Raw genomic sequence first — 16,193 nt, 5'->3', positions numbered from 1 at the left:
TATATATATATTATTTAGTATTACTACATTTCTTACTGGTATGTACCAATTAATCTACGAAGAATATAGTGATTATTATTAAAGAAATTGACGTTGAATTTCAACATCCGGTTCGTCCGTTCCTGATTAACAGAAGCAATTTTCCGGGCATTTTCACAGATCCTTTTCAAACCGGAAAACAATGCGGACGGTACGGAAAAAGATCGTTGTAACTTTTTGAAAGAACTTTCGAAAACAATAGGGGACGTGTTTTAATTTAATCGGCCCCTTTCTCTCATCCGCCCATGATGATGGCAATTACAAATTGCCGGGATTTGAACAATAAAGGTTTGCTGTGAAGTCGACACAGAAATTCACTCACCTTATAAATAAGGTAATACTAGGATTAGATTGATTACAATTTCTGAAGGCACTACGCTGGGATAGGGTTCCTCACCTCATTTCCTACACTTACATTGTCCGCTTCCGCCTCGTGCTGATATAAATCTTACCAACTGCAAGATGAAAAAAAGCACAACGAATGATTGTACGAGATAGAAACCGTTTGTTGTTGTATAAAAGCTATGGAGCTGCAGACGGTATTGCTTTTTGTAAATAAGTATTAATAAAAAAAGGAATCAATCAAGTGTTGCAAATGAAACAAAATGTGTTGAGTTCGAGTTTCATGCAATAATAGTTAGGAATATTTGATTTATTGGCAGTTGGCAACATATGTGTGTTTGCAAATAGATGACCATTTACCAATTTCTATTAAAAAAATGCATCCTTTTTCATGTATTTGTTCTGCTGTTATAAATCAAAATCGCTTTGAGTGAGTGGAGTAGTTCAAATGTAATTAAAGTAGTTCATTTGCATCAATTCTGTATACATATACTATTATGACGTACTTCTTCTGTCAGATAATTTTGCTCCTAAAGTAGTATTCAAATATTTGGCACGCTGATGAGTTTTAGTCTAATACTTTCTATAAATTGCTGTCTACAATCTTAATGTTCTTCACTCCTTATATGCTTTTGGCATTATAATAACGACGGTTGACGTTTCGACACTAATTTACCTTCTATCACCTTATCTTTAAATTGAAGCTGTCTCCATGAAATATTCGTAAGCAAAATCAAGTCGTGTAGTTCGTTAGTGTTTCTTCTCTTCACGCTTATATTCGTGAAACGTTAGTAAATAAAATGGATTAAGTTTAAGGTACGAAGTTAGTAGTAAGCAGGTCGTTTCGCGTCAGTATTCAAAAGGAGCAGCTCAGATTCTCAGTTTTGTTTTTGCTATTATGTTCATAAGGATATAGAAGACGATAATGAACTTCTCACCAGGTTGTTGCCTGTGATCTATAAACAAAGCCAATGCACTACTGAAATTGCGAAACGATGTACATTGCTAATACGTAATTTCGAATAATGCGACCCTTGAAGGTAGCGAATTTTCAATCTAGGCGATAATTGATAGAAAACAAGCGGCTTTGCGAAGTTATTGTCCTCTATCAGTGTGATTATTCACTGTAGCATCTGTAAAGAGCAAACATTTATTCCAAGAGATATGCAGATCAACGCGGAAGTTCTGCATTGTCCAAATTTGAATAAATTGCAATAAATCTAAATCTACAATATTGTAGACTTTTAATGAAGATCACTAGGCCACGGCTGTTGTCTGCATGTCATAAAACTCAAAAAGCTTTTGGTGGCATTTGATACAATGTTCACTACTAATAGGATATTTTCTCTAAATGGTTGCAAGACAAGTACATCTTTACATTTTCACAAGGATTAACCATCCTTGCGAATCCAATTTTTGTGCGATATAACAAATTTTGTCAGCTTTTTCACTTGAGTTTGCGGATGAAGTGTTAGAATGAGGACTGGGCTCTGGATTGACTTCAAAGCATACATTCATATGAGATCTCAAAGTATAGGTCTGAACCTTGATAAAATCCAAATAAGATTGATAAAACATTGCTTAATCAATGATATCTAGTTGTACAAAGTATTGCCAATTCATCATCATCATCATCATCATCATCACCATAAGGTCGTCAGTCCTAAAACCGGTTGGACGCGCACCTCTAGTCCTTCCTATCTTGAGCTATTCTTCGCATTTCCTTAAAATTAGAACATCTCACATCCTTAACCATACCTATATTAATCGTTCCCGATCATAGAAGTGACTTCTTTTTACTGAAGGTGACTCGACCCTATGTTATCCTCTGCTTTATATCCCTACTACTTCTTCCATCCTTACTTATCTAACTTCCTAGATAGCTAAACTCGGCCACTTTTTGTAATCCTTCGTCTTATATCTTTATATTCGCCCTTTTCCTATTTTTTCTTCCCTTACAGAAAAGTATTTTTATTTTGCTTTTATTTACTTTCATACAATACCGTTTTGTCAATACCGCTTCCGGTTTATTTAAAGCTATCTCTAACTTCTCCTTGCTAGATTGTACTACTGCTATATCATCTGCAAATCTAAGCATACTAATATTTTACCCCTATATATCTATCCCTACAGTTTTACTGTCTTTAATGATATTGATCGCGTCTTCGATGTATAGATTAAAAGTAGCGGTGACAGTGTGCTTCCCTGTCTGACTCCCTTCCTGATATTTGCTTCTCTACGTTGCTGCTCCAGCTCTATAACTGCCTGTTACTCTTTATACAAACTAAGTATCGTATTTTTTTGGTAGGATGTTTAACTTATACTAAAGGTAAATGAACTCATAAAAATCCAGTATTAATTGCCTTGAGCTCAATAAAGCCAAATTTCAATAATTCCTTTTTCTGTCTAAACAAATCGACAATTGCTTATTTGGGATAATTTCGATATCACGATAACAGTCAAAAACATTGGGGCATAGCTGCATAGGGATGGACCACTTTCACATTGAATGTAAACACAACGTGTTAAAACAGTGCAGTTATTATCAATTTCACATCCAACGCGTGTGACATTTTGTATGAAACGCGTTCTATTACTTTTGTTTGAAACAGATTGAAAACAAAAAAAGTATTAAAGCCGTATCGTTTGGGACAGAAAGCCGGACACTAGTTATTGCCAATTGGGATGCAATTTGCCGTTTTGTCTTGTCGCACCAGAGCGTGGCGCACAAAAAAAGCGATATTGGTTTTCAAAACGATGCGAAGCGACACGTCGCGATATTGCCAGTGGCATTGCACATGTACCAGTGGCTGCTCGTGAATATACCACGTAGTTGTTTTAAGTTCTAACGATTTTAGGCACCAAAGAAACATTTCTACACCCTTGAAGATGCGAGATAGGGATTACAAAATTTAAAACGTTGATAATACCTTTTGGAGTTGAGGTTTGAATTGAATTATTGAAAAATTAAAAGTCGAAAAATCAACTTCCTTAAAAGTGCATTGTGCTCTGGTTAAAGATGGACGATGTCATCATATCAAGCCTAATCGGATGTTGGTATTGGACAATCTTGTACGCAGTGGAATTCAAGCTGCGATCGTCGTTGTATCTCTTCAAACTTGAGGAAAATCTTGAGATCAATCATAACGCTCCTACTCCTAGTAGGTACCTCAAATTGTACAAGAACGACCGACGATGGCAACGGCTTTCTAGAGCATATCCCAAATTCACAATTACAACTATAGAAAGCTTCAGCAACCACATCTTCTAATGTATAATCATCGGTTATCAATGATTTTGCATTAATGAAAGTCATTAATAACCATCGTGCTCACAAGAGAGGAGAGGCAGGAGTTATTTTTATATATAATTAAACCCTGTTTTTGAAAAACAAAACAATCTATTGCGTTCATTCTATTAAAACAATAGATTTAGTTATATTAATAACGCAACGCAAAAGATAATTTATTTACACCATGGTTTTATTGTATTAATAATAAGCCACACGTACTCTCCACGAATCTTTGCGCCAACATTCTGGTGGTCACGAAGTAACAACTCTGGAGTAATAAAATTGAACACGTTTTCTAAAGTATAACCATCGATTATCAATGATTTTACTATGTGGTACAAATTCTTCGTCAAGATACTTTTCCCCTGTCTTTTGTATCCATTATTGGCATATTAGGGCGCCATCTTGTTATAATACTTTAGCAAATGTCATTCGCCTTTGCGAATCTTTCTTGACGATGTAGAACCCATTGGTTTCTGTGTCGGCATGTACTTTGGGAGACATTTGAACCGCGGCAATGAGATCCTTCTGCTTCAATTTTAACATCTACTAAGGGTGGAATGTTACAAGGTTATAAAAAATTATATAACGATGGAGTTCTACAAGTTCCCTTATTACATTGACTGATTGTGTGGAGATCAGATTTAGTATTTACATTATAGAAAATACCACAAATGGCGCGGTAAACGCCATCTGTAGTAGGGTGCTACATTTTAGGATTACGTATGCTCCAACAAGGTCCATTTAAAAATATGGATATCTACTTGCTGAAACGAATCCCGGCGTAGCTCACCTCAACGTGATAGACACGTTAACATAATCGAATAAAATTATTCGAAGTGGTCTGTATTCTGTCGAAACTGCCAGACGCGGATCGCGATTTCGATTGTTTTGGATCTCATCAGCGGGTCGCAGGCAGCTCCTACAGAACACAGACCACTTCGAATTATTTTATTCGATTATGGTAACGTGCTTATCACGTTGAGGTTAGCTACGCCGGGATTCGTTTCAGCAAGTAGATATCCATATATTTAAATGGACCTTGTTGGGGCATACGTAATCCTAAAATGTAGCATCGTCTACAGATGGCGCTCACCGCGCCATTTGTGGTATTTTCTAAAACGCGCTGTTAAGATAGCAGGTAAAAGTTGGTCTGTGTTCTGTCGGAGCTGCCTGCGACGCGCTGATGAGATCCAAAAAGATCGAAATCGCGATCCGATTCTGGCACTTTCGACAGAATACAGACCACCACGGATTATTTTATTTTATTTACATTTTCTTTAAACTGGTATACGATATATCTACGTTCCCTGTTTTTCTCAATACATTGAAGTGGGCTTGTGTCGTTTTGACCGTATATGCCCTACGCCATTGATGTGTGCTTTACATGTCTGTATGCATGCAGTAGGTGAATACCGTACATTTTCAGTTTAAAATTGTTACAAATCAATTACGAATCCGCGTACAAATGCACACGCTGTTATCATTTTCCGACGACGAAAATAGTTTTTCCATTGGTAAAAGCTTCTGCTCGTATTGTCGATAATTTCCAGGTAAATTGCAGTCAGTGCACGGATATTGAAGTCAGTCGATGATGTACGGTCGACGATATCGAAGAAGAATGACCGTGTGTATGCCTCGGTATTTAATATCCTAATTGCTTTTAATCACTGGACTTGGGCGATATTGAAATAGACATTTTACATTTCTTCTAATCGTTACCAATTACGTTTCAAGCTCAATGAGTTGCATGAGGGAATTACACTATTTTTGAAAATTGAAATAAGAACAAGCAATTTTAATAATTGGGCTAATTCTTCAGAAATATTGTGACAAAAATTAAAATTCTACTTAATGTTGTTATATAAGTAGTAGGACTAGCGCTCAGGATCATAGCTGAGCATAGTTCGTCAGTTTTCCGGTTGGATCCTCGGCGGATCATCCAGACAAATCCAGGATCAGTACCTACTTGGTACACCACCCTCTTATTTGCATGACTAAAAGAAGTTTAAAGAGGCCTTTCTGTCTTTATCTCTGGTTTTGTAGTGCAGTGTATGTAACAAATCAAATTTTAGTTTCATTATCTAGTTTTAGAGACAGGAATTGGGTTCCACAACATTAGGAGAAGTCGCTAGTGGGCACATGGATTTGGACAATCTCGGAAATTATTAGAATATTGACTTTTTATAGACATTTTATTTTCTAAATAAGGAAAGCATTCCAAATTTTCAATTATATCAACTCCGCCATCAAATTATTGCAACAAGAATTACTTGTGTTTGAAATAATGTAGGTTATTTTCAGGAATTGTACTAGAAATGTTTGTTTTGATTATGTGGGTGTCATTATTCTCGCTTTTTCTAGTGCTATCCGAAAGCAAATCATTTCTTGTTATTGTGACCTCCACATAACCCTTGTATAAAGTCAGTGTAAATTAATTACAGGAAGGGGTGAGTAACGTATAACGAGGTGCTACAAAAACTCGCTTACGAAGGGATCTAATAAGAGTCAATGGATGGCAACACTATACCATTTCGGATGATCGTTCCTTGTGTTAATGCCTACCAAAGAAATTGGTCTTTTGCTAGGTAAATGATCGTCATTTGTTAAACTCCCGTTTTCAACGAAAAGGGACCATTAACATATGTTGGAGGGTTCTGGTGGTTAATGAAGTAATAACACTAGCTTTAATTTCGGGTATCAGCACTTGTAGACTTGGGCAGAATTGATAATACAAAGAATAATTGACAATTTAATTAGATGACTGTGTTATCTAGAATGTTTTTTATTGTTTTATGAAACGTAAGCTTGCTAATTGAAGTGTTATGTCGACGGGAAACTTGAAACAACTTTAATTGCATTAGTTAGTAACGAATCATGTTTCAGGGCATTCAAATGCTACAAATGTTCGTACCTGATTATAACTAGCTATTGTGAAATTTAATTCGCGAGAAGTTAGAAGCGGCAACAACTTCTTTTCGTTTAGCTACCTACAAAGTTTCGGAAAGGAGTCTGTGGTTCGTTTGATTGGGTAAGTGACTGAATTCACTTGCTACGTAGTCCGGTATCGATTCTAATATTTTACAGGAAACATGAAATTAGCACAGAAATTTTAAACGATAGATAATAACCAAAAGGTGAAAATGACACATTTTCAGTCTAGGCTGATTAAAAAGAATTCTTTGCGTAACATGAAAATGTTTTCAGAACAGACGGTGTTGCAGGTTGTCCCAAACATAGAGATGATAGGATTATAGTGGGCAAACTTATCGGAAATCATCATCATCCAGGGCCGTAGCGAGGCCGGTTCAAGCGGTGCGGCGCACCGGGGGCCCCGCAGTCGAGGGGCCCCTTAGCAGTTTTCTGTTTTCAAAAAATGACTTCTAAAAAAAACTATGCTGTTAGAGATGAGCTGAGTCAAACTACGAAATGAACATCATAATTTTTTATTTTACTTTTTTCTATATCAATTTTTGTCACAATACTCCATATATTTGATCAGGCATCACGTGGAACGACGAAATGCGCGCGGCGCGGATATGTGTGATGCTGCCAACTGCCTCCCATGCCGACACCGCGACGTTGGCATCACCGTAAGAGGTTATCTGTCAGTGCTGCACGGGGAATCATCTATTCGTGAAATTAAAACATTTTTTTTAATGACATTTTTCTGATCATCAATTTTAAGAAGGGCCCCTTGCGGAATACTGCACCGGGGCCCTGAGCTCATCGCTACGGCCCTAGTCCTAAACCTGGCTGGACACGCACCTCCACTCCTTCCTATCCTGAGCTAATCTTCGCACTTCCCTAAAACTAGAACATCCCACATCCTTAACTATTTGCTAATAGTAATCTAGAGTAGGTCTACCTCTGCTCCTCTTAACTCCCATTTCTGCTTCTAATAAGTCTCTAACTAGACCTTCATGCCTGGGGAGGTGTCCATCTCGCCTCTTTCTTTGACTTCCATAGAGTCCTCTGTTCTCCTATTCTTTCTAATACGTCTTCATTTCTAACCTCTATCCACGGTATCCTCATCATTCTCCTGTAACACCACATTTCGAACGCTTCTAACCTTTTCTTTTCCACATCCCCTAGCTTCCATCTTTCGCTCCCGTACAACGCCGCGTTCGAAACCTACACCTTTAATAATCTTTTTCGAATTTCTAAATTAATCGTTCATGAATATAGAAGTGACTTCCATTTATTGAAGGCGATTCGATCCTGCGCTATCCTCTGCTTTGTATCCCTACTACTCCTTCCGTCCTGACTTATCTGACTTCCTAGATACCCAAAATCGGGCACTTCTTCCAATTTTTCGTCTCCTATCTTTACATTCGCTCTTTCCCTACTTTTTCTTACCTTGCACGCCAGTATTTTTGTTTAATTTTTATTTATTTTCATACAGTACTCTTTTGTCAATACTGCTTCCATTTTAGAATTTGAGGATTTGAGAGTTATCCCTGTGATCGCAAATGGCTCTTATTTTCACATACTGGGCAGAGTAGCTTTCTGATATAATTGAACCATAAAATGCTCCCCCTTTGTTTAATTATTTTATGGTATTTCGTATTGAATAAATCAGATGCTTTTAGATTTAGCGTTTCCATTAAAACTCCTCCATTCGCTTTTTCATAATTTGTTAATTAAACACGAGAAGCAAAATCGGACTGAGTTTGCCGCCGAGGACTACTCAAACAATGTGACGCTCATTATATTGTTGAGGAATGGCTCAAGTTTGCAATTGAAATTTTAATTATCAGCGAACTGCACCTTGGAAAGTTACGCAGCTTCGGTACAGAATATTTGAGTTGTAAGGGTGTAAATTTCGTTGTCAGTAATTTATATTCCGCAAGCTTTACTTCCAGCAAGCAATACCTTGCCCAGCACCGTGCAAGAAGTACCTGCGAATAAAATTACTTTTCATAAAGTTAGAACGTCACAATTCTTCTTCGGGTACAATACTGAAACTTCCAAACGTGAACAATTGATAGTTTAAATCACTTTTTACCTCCAAATGGTTTTCTCTAAATACAGCCCTATGGACTGAGTTTGACAATATTTGTACTGTGTAAAGTTTTTACCTAGATTTTTTTAATTCAAGCAGCAATAATGAATAAGGTATTATATTTTTTTTTTGAACATCTAGCAAAGAGGAGTTAGATGCAGTCCCAAATAAAATTGATAATGAATTAAGAATATTGACATGCAAGGGGGGGGGTTAATTTAAAAACAATATTTTCGATATCTAGGTTAGGGGACATTTGGTTAGGTTGGGCCTTAGGTGTACTAGGTATAGATTTAATGGAGGGTCCTAAAACTCAAAGTATTCATGATGCTTTTCTAAAACTTTAAAATAGGTTTGACATGATGCTTTCTGTGAATATTGAGGTATGTCATTTTGTTTATTTATTGACACAAATTACAAAATTATATCTAAATAAAACAACAATTTTTAGTCTCCAGCTTTCCGATAATATTTTCCAGAATACTTCTTGTTAAAATGATGTCAATGAAGTTTGGAAAACTAATAATTTAATGAGAAAACTCTATCATGTGTTTCGACCAAAACTCAAAGTATTCATGATACTTTTCTAAAACATTAAAGTAGGTTTGACATGAAGCTTTCTATGAATATTTAAGTATGTCCTACTGTTTATGAAGTCATTTTGTTTATATATTACACTATAGTATCCGTTTGTTGATTGGGCCGGTTTCGTAAATTATTAGCACATTATCGAATTACATCTGCATTTTGACATAGTCAAAGTGCCATTACGTGGTGTTGACATTAATTATTATGACAATTTCATTATTAATTATTGCAATTGATTCTCCTTAACGATGTGTGTGTACACAATGTATTATATGGAAATAGTTTATTCCTTTAATGGTTATTAATATGTTATAGCGTTGAACTACTGATCCAAGGTACTAAGGCGTAAACACGTTTTCGAACTATGATTTTTCTCAATACCTGTAGTTTTGCCATAAATCTATGGTAAAATTGGAAATCCCCATCTCTTTAATATTTTTAATCCACTAAATTATATGAATAATCGTTACAATCGCGAAACCCCTGAAGAAGGAGAGTCAATCTTACATCATCATCATCATCATAAGGTCATCAGTCCTAAGACTGGTTGGACACGTACCTCCACTCTTTCCTATCCTGAGCTAAACTTCGCATTTCCCTAAAACTAGAACAACCCACATCCTTAACTATTTGCGAAGAGTAATCTAATCTAGGTCTGCCGCACGGATCCATAACAGTTAAAGTATTTTATTGTGGAAAGCTATTATGTATTGAAATATATTGTGTTATATTGTGTTTTGGGCATTATCGAGAAAATGACTAGGTGCTATTCAAGTACCGAGTGTACCTTAGATTTTCTAAAATAAAGCATAAATCGCAGAACTCCGAAGCTTTGTAGATTGTGATGGTATTGCACCGACATAGGGATTTTAACTTTGTAAAGGTATATATAGGGTTTCGTGAACGTCGTTGGTTGTAAGCAGTAAACTTCCTTACCGATGGATATTAGTTTGTCTTCCGGCGGGTAGTTAGTAAGAAAATTACACCGAAACTTCTTCGACATGCCATTAAATAATTCTGACCCATGGCAGAGATCGCCGTGTAGCCAATAAACTATAAAATATTTTTCCCTAAAGTTGCTGGCGTACATAGATCTAACAATTCTGTTAACGCTTTTAAAAAGAAATTTTATTTTTGGAAACACGTGCTTCTAGAGTTTCTCTTTGTACTATTTTTTCTTTCACTCGCTGAATTGAATCTGCAAAATAATTGAATAGGAGTCGACAAATGGGCAAAGAATAAAAACGTGAAGTTGAAAAATATAAAAAGTTGTTCACAAAAGATTATTTGTATTTTCAAGTTCATGGATAAGTAGGTATATACATTTCAAATATGGAATTGTATTAGGTATCCTCAGGACAGTTTCTGACGGCTGTGAATTATTAAAGATATAATTCGAACATGGAAATTAATTGATATGCAGTCGATTCTCCCTTAAGTGCATGCACTGATGTTTTAACTGGGATATTGCCTGTTTAATATCGATACCTATACTCAACGATTCTCCTAACCTCAAACTGCCAACACAAGCCATGTGCGATTAGTTTTTTTTTATCATAAAATAGCAGGTCTCTTTTGTGAGAAATATGGCCAAATAGACAACAAATTTTAGGAACATTACAAGCCATAAATTTATGTAGAAGTAGCAGTGGAGTATCCATATAAATGGAGCTGTAAAACACACACACTGCAAATCTGTACGTAATGGATATCGGAAGTAGATGCGTCAGTTAGTTTAATTTTTCAATTAGACGACATCTTAATAGTTAGCTGATTCAGAGAAGGGCCATTAATAGTTGTTAGAATAAGCATAGATATTCAGATCATCATGATATAAGATAATCACTCCACATCCCTACGAGCCATAGGTATATTGTATTAGTACTACTAAGTTGAAACGTTATGTTACGTATGTGGTGATAATATTCTAGTACCGTCACTGGATTAAGACAAAATTAAAAACAAAAAACATTGCCTAAAGCAGTCGACTCTTTTCTATAGGTACGGGTGCATTAATTACACGAGCATGGTTAGAGATTTTTATTTTGGAATTGTTTTCGTGACACATTTCAAAAATAGGGGAGGATTTTAAGCGAGGAATGGTTCAATCGAATTTAGCTGCAGGGAATATTGTGACCTGTAACGACTTGATACATACATGACGTGAAGCCAGAGATTCATTTTTTGCCGGTTCTCTTTTTTCTCTTTCTATCTCCCTCATTCCTTCTCACTTTATTGAGAAAGTCCCCAATGAATTCCGTGGTAAAATTACGGTTAACAATATCCTTCGATAGCTGCGTATAGGTGGTATAGAAACGGCAATCGTGACAATAGGACATTGGACGTCATACATCAAGGTCCCCTAAATGTAACAGGAAAGCCATAAACCGCAGAATGTTTTTCATTTGTCATCTGTCACCAATGGTCAAAGAGTATTCAAAGGATCCGGACCTAAAACGATTTATCGCCGGATGCTGTCAAAGGACACGAGAAGAACCTCTCGTTTCCTACTTCGAATAGCGTCGAAATGTTGGAGCACCTTTTTACGATCCTTGGACGAACTCATTGACACAAATTACAAAATTATCTCGATAAAATAACAATTTTTAGTCTCCAACTTTGCTATAATAGTTTCCAGAATACTTCTTGTTAAAATGATGCCAATGAAGTTTGGAAAACTAATATTAGATCCTTGTTTTGGTTTAATTGAATTTAATGAGAAACCTCTATCATGTGTTTCGACCTTTGAAAGTGACTCCTTAATAATATAATAATTGTTGTATTGTAGTTCCTTTTGTCTACTATTGGAACATAACCTCTCGCCACTTGAATTGTCATAAACTACCCGTATACCCTCTAAAGAAACAAGAGCCTCCCTTAATTTTACTAAATTTCTGGAACACTGACAGTGTTAGGGTGGGCCAAAGGGGTAACCACGAAATTTCTAATTTGGGTTCGCATGTTTGCGTCCATCCAGAAAGCATTTATTCGAGCCTGTGAAAGATATATCGTCAGAAAAGCTGTAAGGAAAAATAAAAGGGAAACCAGAAGTATACATATTTAGGATCCGCGAGGCCGCCTTAGCTTTGTACTTTAAGATTGAATGACGTTAACGGATTTCCACAAAAAGGAGTGTCACATAAATATATTTTTCGGTCTTAGTTTTAGACAAGATTTGAGTGTGAGGGGTTAGAAATTTAAAATATTTTGAGGACCATTAAACTCTGATAATAACACAAAAAAAACGTTTTAGGAATTGAATTTTTTATACTCTATATATGTAAATGTTGTCTTATTCAAGGGTTTATCCAATATCCAAACAGTTTTAGGATTAGAAAATACAACAAATGGCGCTGTAAACGCCATCTGTAATACAATGCTACATTTTAGGATTACGTATGCTCCAACAAGGTCCACTTGTGTATATCTACTTGCTGAAACGAATCCCGGCGTAGCTCATCTCAACGGCGTAGGCACGTTACCATAATCGAATAAAATAATTCGAAGGGTCTGTATTGTGTCGAAACTGCCAGACGCGGATCGCGATTTCGATCTTTTTGGATCTCTGTAAACGCCATCTGTACTACAGCGCCATCTGTACTACAGCGCCATTTGTCGTATTTTCTAAAACGCGCTGTTAAGGCAGCAGGTAAAAGTTGGTCTGTATTCTGTTGAAGCTGCCTGCGACGCGCTGATGAGATCCAAAAAGATCGAAATCGCGATCCGCGTCTGGCAGTTTCGACACAAGACAGACCACTTCGAATTATTTTATTCAGTTTTAGGATACCTTTTAGTTTCAGGTCTCTAAAGCATCATAGATTTTAAACTGCAAAATTAATTACTTATGGGAAAACTTCTCGGTCGAATCTGCTCATTAAATGATTAATTTTTTTATAGTTGAATGTTTATGAAATTACTAGCAGTTAGATGCAATCAGAATGGCGTAAAGAGACTAAACTTTTTGACTTTCCAATGTATTTGTCATGCAACTCCATTTGCATTACTTCATTTCATTATTAAAAAAATTCTTTGTCGTGTCTTCTGTGTTCCTGTTATTTCGCTGGCTGACCATCGCAGTGATTAAAGGGACATTTAATTTTGCCCTACTGTGTAAACTATTGTGATGTAACTCTGAACTCAGCCCTTGTTGAGTTAATTTTCCCTCTGTGGAACATTTTTCGATGACTACCAGGACTCAGCCCTCATTCAGTTCATATTTTTTTGACAAACAGAAGCGTTTGTAGGTACTTGTATTGAAGAGAGTCGAGTCGCTTCTGCCACGTCAACTGTAGTAGAATTAAGATGAGGTCTATTCCCACTTTCGCTTTGAATCATATAGTATCTACATGTACAGGGCGCTTCAGGAGGAAAGACATATTTTGGATGGTGGTTTCTAGGAATTCAAAAGAAGAGAATCCTTCATGGTTGGATTTGGATTTCCAAATTATGTTACGCATTGTCTTTAAATCGTTATAGATTTTTTAAACTTCAAATTTCGTGGAAAGCGATGAGATTTTTCTTGCACTTTTGGTCGTCCAAAAATTGCTTTCGGTTTTGTAATCAAAGCAATTTTACATAATAAGCCACTTACTTTCTAACGTCAGCCCCCTTTCCATTGGAACCCCTTTCGGGGTGAAAGCACGTTCTGTAACAGTCTAAATAAGTCTATAGATTCAGTAGGTAGTAAATAATCAACCGCAGCAACGAAGCCCCACACTCAAGAGTTCCTCTTTACCACTTTAGAACTTTAAAAAGATGGATAAGACTTTTTTGAATCTATTGATCCATCTTGTTCGCAGACTGACGTATTTAATTAAGGTGGTGGTCGAGTCAATCTCTCGACGTTAATCCTTGTACTGCTTGGTTAAAAAAGTTAGACAGATTCGGTTACTGTTACCTAATTAAATTTTTCTTCGCATTTCTCAAAAGTTTAGCCTGTTAATTAAAAGAGGAAGAGTACCTAACTAATCACAGGCTCATCAAATAGCTACCGGGGAAATTAAACACAGACTATTCTATAAATGGACCTTTTCAATGTATCTACCTATCAAAAAAATACGAAAACCAATTTGCTCGCTTCCAGCCATAGATATACGTCTATGGTCTTCAGGGCAATGGGATTTATGTGATCCTAATCAAAGGATTTTATAGATTTCAAACGTAGTAATTCTGTTAACATACATTTTGGGATGGAAGACCTTTGAAGTCTATCCCGACTAGAATTTATAGTGTGCGGGCCTCATGTGGTTAATGAGGGGCATGCCGATATAGGAATTTCCTCGTAGATTCCTCATGAAAATCCCACCAAAAAAGTGGTGATACTAAAATGAGAATTACCTTATGGGTTGGCATGNGGAAGACCTTTGAAGTCTATCCCGACTAGAATTTATAGTGTGCGGGCCTCATGTGGTTAATGAGGGGCATGCCGATATAGGAATTTCCTCGTAGATTCCTCATGAAAATCCCACCAAAAAAGTGGTGATACTAAAATGAGAATTACCTTATGGGTTGGCATGCCCCATGTAGTGTAAATTTTTAATGGGGTAGCAATAACTTTTTCCTGCGGGGACAACATGCGCCATTCCTGATGATGCGCAAATGCAGCAAGGCCTTATATGCCCCTTCCTTGCCCTAGGGAGCAAACTCATGGGGCCCACAAGAGGTAGTTTGGATACCCACTCAAGGACCTTACTTGCACCCGCCTCAAAATTCTAGTCGGGATAGAAAACTGTCAAAAATCCTATAGAATCCCATGTACTTATATATCTGTCGGAAATTTGACGTTGTAATTCTAGAATAATTTTTTTCTTTGATAAAAAAAATGGAATTTGGCGTGCACATCCCTGTGGTCGTTTGTACAGAAAAAAATTCGCTTTTTCAGTGTATCTGTCACTCTCTAGACTGACTAGACATTCGATTTATTTCTGAAATTGCGGTGTCATTGAAATAATTTAGAACGTAGAATGAGAATAGAGAAAATCCTATTACGTTTGAGTGTCGTTTGTCTCTGCGCTGCATCTAAATCTTTCTATATTTCACTCTTTCGAAATCTTGCGTTTACTTGATAAGAGGCAGCCAGAGTCCCGGAAAATGCCGGAAAATTAAATACTCAACGTTGCAAAAGGTACATCGACTCTGGTGACTCTGACACATTATCGCAATTTTCGCTCACAGTTAATTCTTTTACGGAATGACAGCAATTTGTTAGACACTGTATTTAAATGAAAGTCAGAACGATAAGAATAAATCGTGCCGCTTAAGTTCACGGGGCTGGAATCTTTTTCATTACCAAGCTAATTTTACTGACTCCAAAATACCTGATCTACTTCAGTGATATACTTTTAAGCAACTCGCCGAGATATTGCATTTTCAAGAACTCCAAAGAAAGAGAACTTTATCAATTTCCCCAGCGAACTTCTCGAAATTTTCCGGCTCTCATGAAAATTCCGCACGATTACAAACCATCGCAATTTAATATTTTTGCTCATAATCTATTATATTCAAGTATTATACCAGAAAACTGCATTACGAGTTGGCACTTGCATTACAACTTAGATTACAACGTAATACTTCTTGTGGTCAATTTAATATTCTTAGAAATAGAAACTAACTCCTAAATAGGTTGTTATAAAATTTCTGCAATAAGGAAGAATTTGTACTCTCTTCCTTAGAACGCCACACAAGTTTCATACACTACACGAGTCAAATAAACATCACAGTGTAGTGCTACATCCGGTACATAAATATTTGTTTATTAAACAAACTATAGCTATAATTTATCTAGTTCATCTAACACAGAAAGTACCCCAGTTAACGAGCCATCAGTGGTTGATAACATTGGTGATCTTCGCAACAGCTGATACGTAGACAAGTCTATTGTACGTAACGATTAGTAATAATGCACCGGCGCCAACACGCGAATAGGCG

The 16,193-nt window shown here is 36.5% G+C and overlaps 1 protein-coding gene across 1 annotated transcript in view; it reads left to right on the top strand.

Annotated features, from left to right (window-relative positions):
• Positions 1-16,193, top strand: part of LOC108735642 (Ig-like and fibronectin type-III domain-containing protein 1) — a 45,180-nt gene that overhangs the window by 14,495 nt on the left and 14,492 nt on the right. The gene's annotated exons all lie outside the window — the stretch shown is intronic.

The sequence above is a fragment of the Agrilus planipennis genome, unplaced genomic scaffold (assembly GCF_000699045.2).
Source record: "Agrilus planipennis isolate EAB-ADULT unplaced genomic scaffold, Apla_2.0 scaffold5, whole genome shotgun sequence".
In the NCBI taxonomy this organism is placed as follows: Eukaryota; Metazoa; Arthropoda; class Insecta; order Coleoptera; family Buprestidae; genus Agrilus; species Agrilus planipennis.
This window is presented reverse-complemented; position numbering and strand designations above follow the sequence as displayed.